The following is a 10,225-nucleotide window of genomic DNA, read 5'->3' on the forward strand; positions in this document are numbered from 1 at the left end:
TACAAACGATCGGTATTGTAGCTGTAAATTGTCGTAGCTGTGTTGGGAAAGAACCACAGCTCCAAGCCCTAATAGAAAGCACTGAAGCTCAAATAGTTATAGGTACGGAAAGCTGGCTAAAGCCAGAAATAAGTTCAGACGAATTTTTTTCAAACGACCTAACAGTGTTCAGAAAGGATAGATTAAATAGAGTTGGTGTTGCAGTATTTATTGCTGTCTGAAGTAGTTTACCTTGTACTGAAATTGAAGTAGATACTTCCTGTGAAATAGTGTAAGTAGAGGTTATACTTGACAGTCGGACTAAATTATTAATTGGATCGTTTTATCGACCCCCCGACTCAGAAGATATAGTTGCTGAACAGTTCAAAGAAAACTTGAGTCTCATTTCAAATAGTTACCCCATTCATACAATTATAGTCAGTTGTGAATTCAATCTACCCTCTATATGCTGGCGGCAGGCATAAAACGTCATCCGAAATTGTACTAAATACTTTCTCAGAAAATTATTTTGAACAATTAGTTCATGAGCACACTCGAAGCGTAAATGGTTGCGAAAGCATTCTTGAGCTCTTAGCAACAAATTATACTGGACAAATAAGGAGTATCATGGCGAATACAGTATTAGCGAGCACAAGGCAGTTACTGCTAGGCTGAATACCGTAACACCCAAAACCACCAAAACGAAACGCAAAGTACATCTATTCAAGAAAGCTGATAAAAATGCTCTTAACGCCTTTCTAAGAGACAGTTTCCACTCCGTCCGATCTGATCATGTAAGCGTAGAAAAGATGTGAAATAGTTTCAAAGAGATAGTATCGACGGCAATTGAGAGGTATATACCACATAAAGTAACAAGTTATGGTACTGACCCCCATGGTACACAAAACGGTTCATATCGCTGCTGCAAAAGCAACGAAAAAAGCATGCCAAAGTTAAAAGAACGCAAAATCCCCAAGATTGGCAAAGTTTTGCAGAAGTTCGAAATATAGCGCGTACTTCAATGCGAGATGCTTTTAATAATTTCCACAACGCAACTCTGTCTCGGAATCTGGCAGAAAAACCAAAGAGATTTTGGTCATACATAAAACACACCAGTGGCAAGACGCAATCAATAACTTCACTGTGCGGTAACAACGGTGAAGCCACTGATGACAGTGTCACTAAAGCAGAGTTATTAAACACGGTTTCCGAAACTACTTCACCAAAGAAGACGAAGTAACTATTTCTGAATTCCAATAAAGAACAATTGCCAAGATGAGTAACATTGAAGTAGATATCCTCGGTGTAGCAAAGCAGCTTAAATCACTTAATAAAGCCAAGGTCTCCGGTCCAGATTGTATACCAGTGTGGTTCCTTTCAGAGTATGCTGATAAAATAGCTCCATATTTAGCAATTATATACAACCACTCGCTCACAGAAAGATACGTACCTAAAGACTGGAAAATTGCTCAAGTCACACCAATACCCAAAAATGGAAGTAGGAGTAATCCACTGAATTACAGGCCTATATCACTAACTACGATTTGCAGTAGGGTTTTAGAACATGTACTGTATTCGAACATTATGAAGTACCTCGACGAAAACGATAGTGACACAGACACATAGTCCGCACGGATTCAGAAAACATCGTTCTTGTGAAACACAACTAGCTCTTTGTACTCATGAAGCAATGAGTGCTATCGATGGGAGTGTCAAATTGATTACATATATTTAGATTTTCAGAAAGCTTTCGACACCGTTCCTCACAAGTATCTTTTAACCAAACTGCGTGCCTATGGAATATCGCCTCAGTTGTGCAACTAGATTCGTGATTTCTTGTCAGAAAGGTCACAGTTCGTAGTTATAGAAGGAAAGTCATCGAGTAAAACAGAAGTAATATCCGGCGTTCCCCAAGGAAGTGTTATAGGCCCTCTATTGTTCCCGTTCTGTATTAACGACATAGGAGACAATCTGAGTAGCCCTGTTAGATTGTTTGCATATAATGCGTCATTTACCGTCTTGTAAAGTCATCAGATGACCAAACCGAATTGCAAAATGATTTAGATACGATATATGTTTGGTGCGAAAAGTGGCAATTGACCCCGAATAAAGAAAAATGTGAAGTTATTCACATGAGTACTAAAATAAAACCTCTAAATTTCGGTTACGCGATAAGTCACACAAATCTGAAAGCAGTAAATTCAACTAAATACTTAGGAATTACAATTACAAGTAACCTAAACTGGAACGATCACATAGATAATGTTGTAAAGTAGAGCAAACCAAAGACTTAGATTCATTGGCAGAACACTAAGAAGGTGCAACAGGTCTACTAAAGAGACTGCTTACACCACACTTGTCCGCCCTATTCTGGAGTATTGCAGTGCGGTATGGGATCCTCATCAGGTGGGACTGACCGATGACGTCGAAAAAATACAAAGGAAGGTAGCTCGTTCCATGTTATAGCGAAATAGGAGAGATAGTGACACAGACATTATACGTGAATTGGAGTGGCAATCATTAATACAAAGGCGTTTTTCGTAGCGACAGGATCTTCTCATGAAATTTCAATCACGTCTTCTCCTCCGATTGCGAAAATATTCTGTTGGCACTCACCTACAAAGGGAAAAATGATCATTACCATAAAATAAGAGAAATCAGGGCTCGCACAGAAAAATTTTAATGCTTGTTTTTCCCACGCGCCGTTCGAGAGTAGAACTGTAGAGAGACAGCTTAAAGGTGGCTCACTGAACCCTCTGCCAGGCACTTTATTGTGAATAGCAGAGTAATCACGTTGATGTGGATGGAGACATCGAAACTCTGTCTGAGGGATTCAATGTAGACGTTCTGGACAGTTCTAATGTAAAAGAAGTCATCTTTAAAACGGGAATTACCTTACAGGTCAGTCAGTTTCATCTACACAAGTACAGGGCGCTTTCAACTGAAATGTCAAACCGTCTCGTTGACAGTCTCCCTTAAACTTTTAGGAGTCTATCCTTGTGATTCTCTGAAGTTCACAATTAATTTTTCAAATCTCATGTTTTCTTTGACGTCTGGGAGCTAAGGGAACTAGACTGTGTTTGTCAGAATGTGTCCCTCTTATAACACGATTTTGTTTTTAAATGCGTCCTATTGAAAAAGAAGGAAATCGTTTTTCACCTTGCAATATCGTAATGTGGATAGTGTGCAGCCAAGTCTTCTTAAAACGCGAGGTCTGCAATTCATTCCGGATGTTCTAATTGTCGTTCCTCCACCTCTTTTTGCTTCATAAATTCAACAATAACTAGTTTCAAATCGAAAAATCTTTCTGGGCATGCCCCTTAACACAACCAACGCACTTTGCAGTACTAAGAAATCTGTTCAAAAAATACCGGAACATTCGTAATTTCACTCCAATGGTATGTTGGAGTGAAATTCGGCTGGTATATCTGGACAGGCCTGTGTTTAATTTGTAACTGCCGGGAGTTTCATTGTTATGTCTGTTAGCTATTGTTCGAAGTTGTACTGAGTAGAACGTTGTGTCGCACTGTTAGCGAATTTCGAGATGGCAGGATTAGAAGTCTGCATTAAATTTTGTGTGAAACTCAAGAAAACTCAAGAAAACAAAGACACACCAAATGATTCAGGAGACCTACGGCGATGAATGTTTATCCCGTACTTGTTATTACGAATGGTTCATAGGATTTAAAAATGCCCGGACGCAAGTTAAAGATGACTCGTTCAGGACGCTCTTCAACGTCACTGACAACGCTCATGTCTGATACGTCAACACGTTAACGACATTGTGCGTGCCAATCGAAGACTGACTGTTCGAGAGATTGCAGGAGAATGTAACATTTCAGTTGGATCAGTTGAGAAGGAAACAGCCTGAAATGTGGCGAGAGGGTTCATGGCTATTCCGTCACGACAACGCACCCGACCATTTATCACTGTTAATGCGTGACTATTGCATAAAAACGAAATCATTGTGTTGCCTAATCCTCCGTACTCTTCAGACATATTTTATTTCCAAAATTGAAAACCCCGTTGAAAGGAAGGAGATTTTCAACGATAGACGAGACAAAAGAAATTCACAGACTGCGCTTCGCGTGATCGAGCAAAAAGCCTACCAAGACTGCTTCGGGATATTGTAACTGAGTTGGGAGCGGTGTATCAATTGTGGAAGAGAGTATTTCGAAGGAAAGCATGCACAACAAGTAAAAGGTAAGCGCAGAAAAATTTTGTGGACAGAGTTCTGCAATTTTTGGAACAGACCTCGTACATGAAGTCTCCATACCATTCGTTCCGTTCCATTGAGAACTGTTGCAACTGACAGTGGAAAAATGCATGCGAGCCCATTAATTTTACTGTTCATTCCACCAATTTCTTCACGTGCTGAATGCCTAGTGAACGATGAATCCCAAGCCGGCCGCTGTGGCCGAGCGGTTCTAGGCGCTTCAGTTCGCAACCGCACTCCTGCTACGGTCGAAGGTTCGAATCCTGCCTCTGGCATGGATGTGTCTGATGCCCTTAGGTTAGTTAGGTTTAAGTAGTTCTAAGTCTAGGGGACTGATGACCTCAGATGTTAAGTCCCATAGTGCTTAGAGACATTTTTAATGAATCCCATGTGTAGAGTGTTGTAAATTCTTGTTCTTATGTCAACTAAATCATTAAATTCTTTCTGTATGGTATTGGAATATAGTTTCATAGCAAATTTTTAGTAGCCAGAGCTCTCTTCCGTTATTCCCAATCATTATTCAACGCTTGTGACTGTAGATCGCCAAATTGTCTCTCTTTGTCCAAACATATACTGAACCTGTAAACTTTTTTTATACCACGAGCAAATAGCGAATGTTAAACAGCGCTGCCACAAAGATTCTGCCGAAGTGGTGAGAGTTGGGCCGCCACATCGCAAAACCAACAGCAAAACCAACTACATGATACACTACTGGCCATTCAAATTGCTACACCACGAAGATGACGTGCTACAGACGCAAAATTTAACTGACAGGAAGAAGATGCTGTGATATGCAAATGATTAGCTTTTCAGAGAATTCACACAAGGTTGGCGCTGGTGGCGGCACCTACAACGTCCTGACATGAGGAAAGTTTCCAACCGATTTCTCGCACACAAACAGCAGTTGACCGGCGTTGCCTGGTGAAATGTTGTTGTGATGACTCGTGTAAGGAGGCGAAATGCGTACCATCACGTTTCCGACTTTGATAAAGATCGGATTGTAGCCTCTAGCCTATCGTGATTACGGTTTATCGTATTGCGACATTGCTGCTCGCGTTGGTGTAGATCCAATGACTGTTACCAGAAAATGGAATCGGTGGGTTCAGGAGGGTAATACGGAACGCCGTGCTGGATCCCAACGGCCTCGTATCACTAGCAGTCGAGATGACAGGCATCTTATCCGCATGGCTGTAACGGATCGTGCAGCCACGTCTCGATCTCTGAGTCAACAAATGGGGACGTTTGCAAGACAACAGCCATCTGCACGAACAGTTCGACGACGTTTGCAGCAGCATGGACTATCAGCTCGGAGAGCATGGCTGCGGTTACCCTTGACGCTGCATCACAGACAGGAGCGCCTGCGATGGTGTACTCAATGACGAACCTGGGTGCACGAATGGCAAAACGTCATTTTTTCGGATGAATCCAGGTTCTGTTTACAGCATCATGATGGTCGCATCCGTGTTTGGCGACATCGCGGTGAAAGCACATTGGAAGCGAGTATTCGTCATCGCCATACTCGCGTATCACTCGGCGTGATGGTATGGGGTGCCATTGGTTACACATCTCGGTCACCTTTTGTTCGTATTGACCGCATTTTGAACAGTGGACGTTACATTTCAAATGTGTTAAGACCCGTGCTCTACCCTTCACTCGATCCCTGCGAAACCCTACATTTCAGCAGGATGATGCACGAACTCATGTTGCAGGTCCTGTAATGGCCTTTCTGGGTACAGAAAATGTTCGACTGCTGCCCTGGCAAGCACATTCTCCATATCTCTCACCAATTGAAAACGTCTGGTCAATGGTGGCCGAGCATTTGGCTCGTCACAATACGCCAGTCACTATTCTTGATGAACTGTGGTATCGTGTTGAAACTGCATGGGCAGCTGTACCTGTACACGCCATCCAAGCTCTGTTTGACTTAGTGCCCAGGCGTACCAAGGCCGTTATTACTGCCAGAGGTAGTTGTTCTGTGTACTGATTCCTCAGGATCAGTGCATCCAAATTGCGTGAAATGTAATCACATGTCCGCAAGACCGCTATGGTCGCAGGTTCGAATCCTGCCTCGGGCATGGATGTTTGTGATGTCCTTAGGTTAGTTAGGTTTAACTAGTTCTAAGTTCTAGGGGACTAATGACCTCAGCAGTTGAGTCCCATAGTGCTCAGAGCCATTTGAACCATTTTTTTTTTTTTTTTTTTGTAATCTCATTTCAGTTCTAGTATAATATATTTGTCCAATGAATACCCGTTTACCATCTGCATTTCTTCTTGGTGTAGCAATTTTAATGGCCAGTAGTGTATGTCGCTCTGTACCGAGTATTTCCGAGAGGTTACGAGCTACGCTGACCGGGCGGGCCTCGGCCCCACCCGGCTCGCACACCAATGACCGCGTGAAGTTTGGAACGCCGTGGCCGGTCCTGCTGTACAGAGTTGGCAAAATAAAACTGGCTCGGAGAATATTTGTAAAACTGATGCGGAAATGACCCTTGTTAATGTACAGCAGAACTCCCCATCACAGAAAACTCTGGGAACCATGATTTTGATGCACCAACCGGTTACTGACACATTTCTGTGTATGCACATCTCTCCCATGCTCTCTCCCAAGTATTTCGTTATGTCATTATGCTTAAGTGAATTGAGAGGAGCACACGTGTTAAGTGACCAGTTAAATGCAACACGAAATGGTGTTCACAATCGTTTTCGAGTGTCAACGCGAAGCACAGTTCGTGGAAGCGTGTGCGGAAGTATTTGTGCAATAGTTCACGACCGGAAATTTTTGACAAAACCTCCAAAAAAGCCTACAATGCAAACTTTACTCAGAAAAAGACCCGAAACGGTGGCCATTTCCAAATGGTTCAAATGGTTCTAAGCACCATGGGACTTAATATCTGAGGTCAGCAGTCTCCTAGACTTAGAAATACTTAAACATAACTAACCTAAGGACACCACACACATCCATGCCCGAGGCAGGATTCGAAAATACGTCCGTAGCAGCAGCGCGGTTCCGGACTGAAGCGCCTAGAATCGCTCGGCCACAATGGACGACTGGCCATTTCCAGCATCTTTTGTGACGTTCACTAACAAGTTACAGGCCGGCATCAGTCACATTGTAATTACGAGGACGTGATGAAAAGCAATGCCTCCGATTTTTCTATGAAAACTCTTAAATTCTTTTAAATAAAACAAATGTTATTAACATTCTACACTGCTGGCCATTAACATTGCTACGCCAAGAAGAAATGCAGATGATAAACGGGTATTCATTGGACAAATATATTATACTAGAATTGACATGTGCTTACATTTTCACGCAATTTGGGTGCATAGATCCTCAGAAATCAGTACCCAGAACAACCACCTCTGGTCGTAATAACGGCCTTGATACGCCTGGGCATTGAGTGAAACAGAGCTTGGATGGCGTGTACAGGTACAGCTACGCATGCAGTTTCAACACGATACCACGGTTCATCAACAGTAGTGACTGGCGTATTGTGACGAGCCAGTTGCTCGGCCACCATTGGCCAGACGTTTTGAGTTGGTGAGAGATCTGGAGAATGTGCTGGCCAGGGCAGCAGTCGAACATTTTCTGTATCCAGAAACGCCCGTACAGGACAGCAACATGTGGTCGTACATTATCCTGCTGAAATGTAGGGTTTCGCGGGGATCGAATGAAGGGTAGAGCCACGGATCGTAACACATTTGAAATGTAACGTCCACTGATCATAGTGCCGTCAATATGAACAAGAGGTGACCAAGACGTGTAACCAATGGCACCCCATACCATCCGAAAAAATGACGTTTTGCCATTCGTGCACCCAGGTTCGTCGTTGAGTACACCATCGCAGGCGCTCCTGTCTGTGATGCAGCGTCAAGGGTAACCGCAGCCATGCTCTCCGTGCTGATAGTCCATGCTGCTGCAAACGACGTCGAACTATTCGTGCAGATGGTTGTTGTCTTGCAAACGTCCCCATCTGTTGACTCATGGATCGAGACGTGGCTGCACGATCCGTTCCAGCCATGCGGATAAGATGTCTGTCATCTCGACTGTTAGTGATAAGAGGCCGTTGGGATCCAGCACGGCGTTCCTGAACCCACCGATTCCATATTCTGCTAACAGTCATTGGATCTCGACCAACGTGAGCAGCAACGTCGCGATACGATAAACCACAATCGCGAAAGGCTACAATCCGACCCTTATCAAAGTCAGAAACGTGATGGTACGCATTTCTCCTCCTTACACGAGGCATCACAACAACGTTTCGCCAGGCACCGCCGGTCGACTGCTGTTTGTGTATGAGAAATCGGTTGGAAACGTTCCTGATGTCAGCACGTTGTAGGTGTCGCCACCGGCGCCAACCTTGTGTGAATGCTCTGAAAAGCTAATCATTTGCATATCACAGCGTCTTCTTCCTGTCGGTTAAATTTTGCGTCTGTAGCACGTCATCTTCGTGGTGTAGCAATTTTAATGGCCAGTAGTGTAATTCTCTATTTATGTCGCATATTTATTTTTCAACGTAGTCATCTTGACGATGGACACATTACTCCCAACGAGAGACAGTTTGTTGATAGCGTCCACACGCCCTACCCTGTCTGTGAGCCGACCTATGACCGATCGCCCACTAATGTACGACGACCCTGAACTGTTGCAGGGACGCAGCAACTGCAGCAAGCCCCGCAACGAGCTTCCGCAATGACAAAGGTAACGATGCACGATACCTCGCACTAACATAACCACACCTTGCATGAACTGTAGCACATAGCAAGCCGCTACTGCCCTTGCTACCCGTCCTACTGTCGCAGAGGTTTTTTTCCCCATGGCGCTTGCCTTGGCACTTTTTTTCCTTTTCCCTTACAACCGCTACCCTTCGATCGCTTTCGTCCACCTTCTATCTCCTGATGGACCATGTTAATGAGTAATCTTACCCAGACGCATGGATAACATCAAAGCCCGCATCCTGTGACTCCTGATTCAAAAACTAACATGTTATACGGTGGTGACAGTAAAAGTTTTGGTTTGGTCACCACGTTGGTGTGGGCGTGGAGGGGCCCCATCCTTTGTGATAGCGTCACTGTAAAATGTTTGACTCTGTTCATGCAGCCACAACCTCTCCTCTCCTTACACTGCTTCATCATTACCAGAGTGAAGTCCACGAACGTGTTCTTTAAGTTTAGGAAAGGGATGAAAATCGGGTAGGGTCAAGTCGGGACTGTGTAGAGGATGATCGACGACAGCGAACCCAAGGCGCTGGATTCTTGCAGACGCCTCAGCAATCGTGTGTGGTCTAGCATTATCATGCTGAAGGAGATGGTCCTGCAAGTGTAGACGAACTCTTGAAATTTGAAACTCGATTACAGCGTGCTCTTTCTCATGCACTGACATGCTTACATTACACCCCGCCATGTTACCCGCTACAATTAGGGACCCTTCAGAGGCAGAAGGTTGCAAATAAGTTGATATGAAGAATAAAATTGTAGAATGTTAACAACGTTTGTTTTATTTATAAAGGTTTAAAAATTTCATATAAAATATTTGGAGCCATTACCTTTCAGCACGTCCTCGTATTTTCCAGGCCAGGTTTATTTTGCCCGCCCTGAATCCCAAAGTCTTTCGCGATGGATTTCTTGTATTAACTTTTCTCGATACAGCTGCCGCCTTACGATCATGTTTGAGCAGGTGCCGATTCTAACCGACAAATCAAATTATCGTGACTCAATAATGAGAGATTCGCTCTCAATAATGCGTGGAAGAAGGTTTCTCACAGCCCGTATGTTTTTCTTCTTAGGTCTTTCATTTCTAATCGTGGGGCCTGGTGATCTTGCGATAAAGCGCTGATGGCTGGAAACCGAATCACAGTTGGATAGTGGGAATTTCCAGTCAGTATTTAATCTAGCCCTTACCTCTTGTTGGGAATTGACGCGAACAGAGAAATAAATAACTTTGATTTGATTTAATGCTGATATCTATCATTTGTCTTATTGTAAAACTTCTGTTAATATAAGTTCTCTGACTGTAACTAAGGATTATGT

The sequence above is a fragment of the Schistocerca cancellata genome, chromosome 6 (assembly GCF_023864275.1).
Source record: "Schistocerca cancellata isolate TAMUIC-IGC-003103 chromosome 6, iqSchCanc2.1, whole genome shotgun sequence".
Lineage (NCBI taxonomy): Eukaryota > Metazoa > Arthropoda > Insecta > Orthoptera > Acrididae > Schistocerca > Schistocerca cancellata.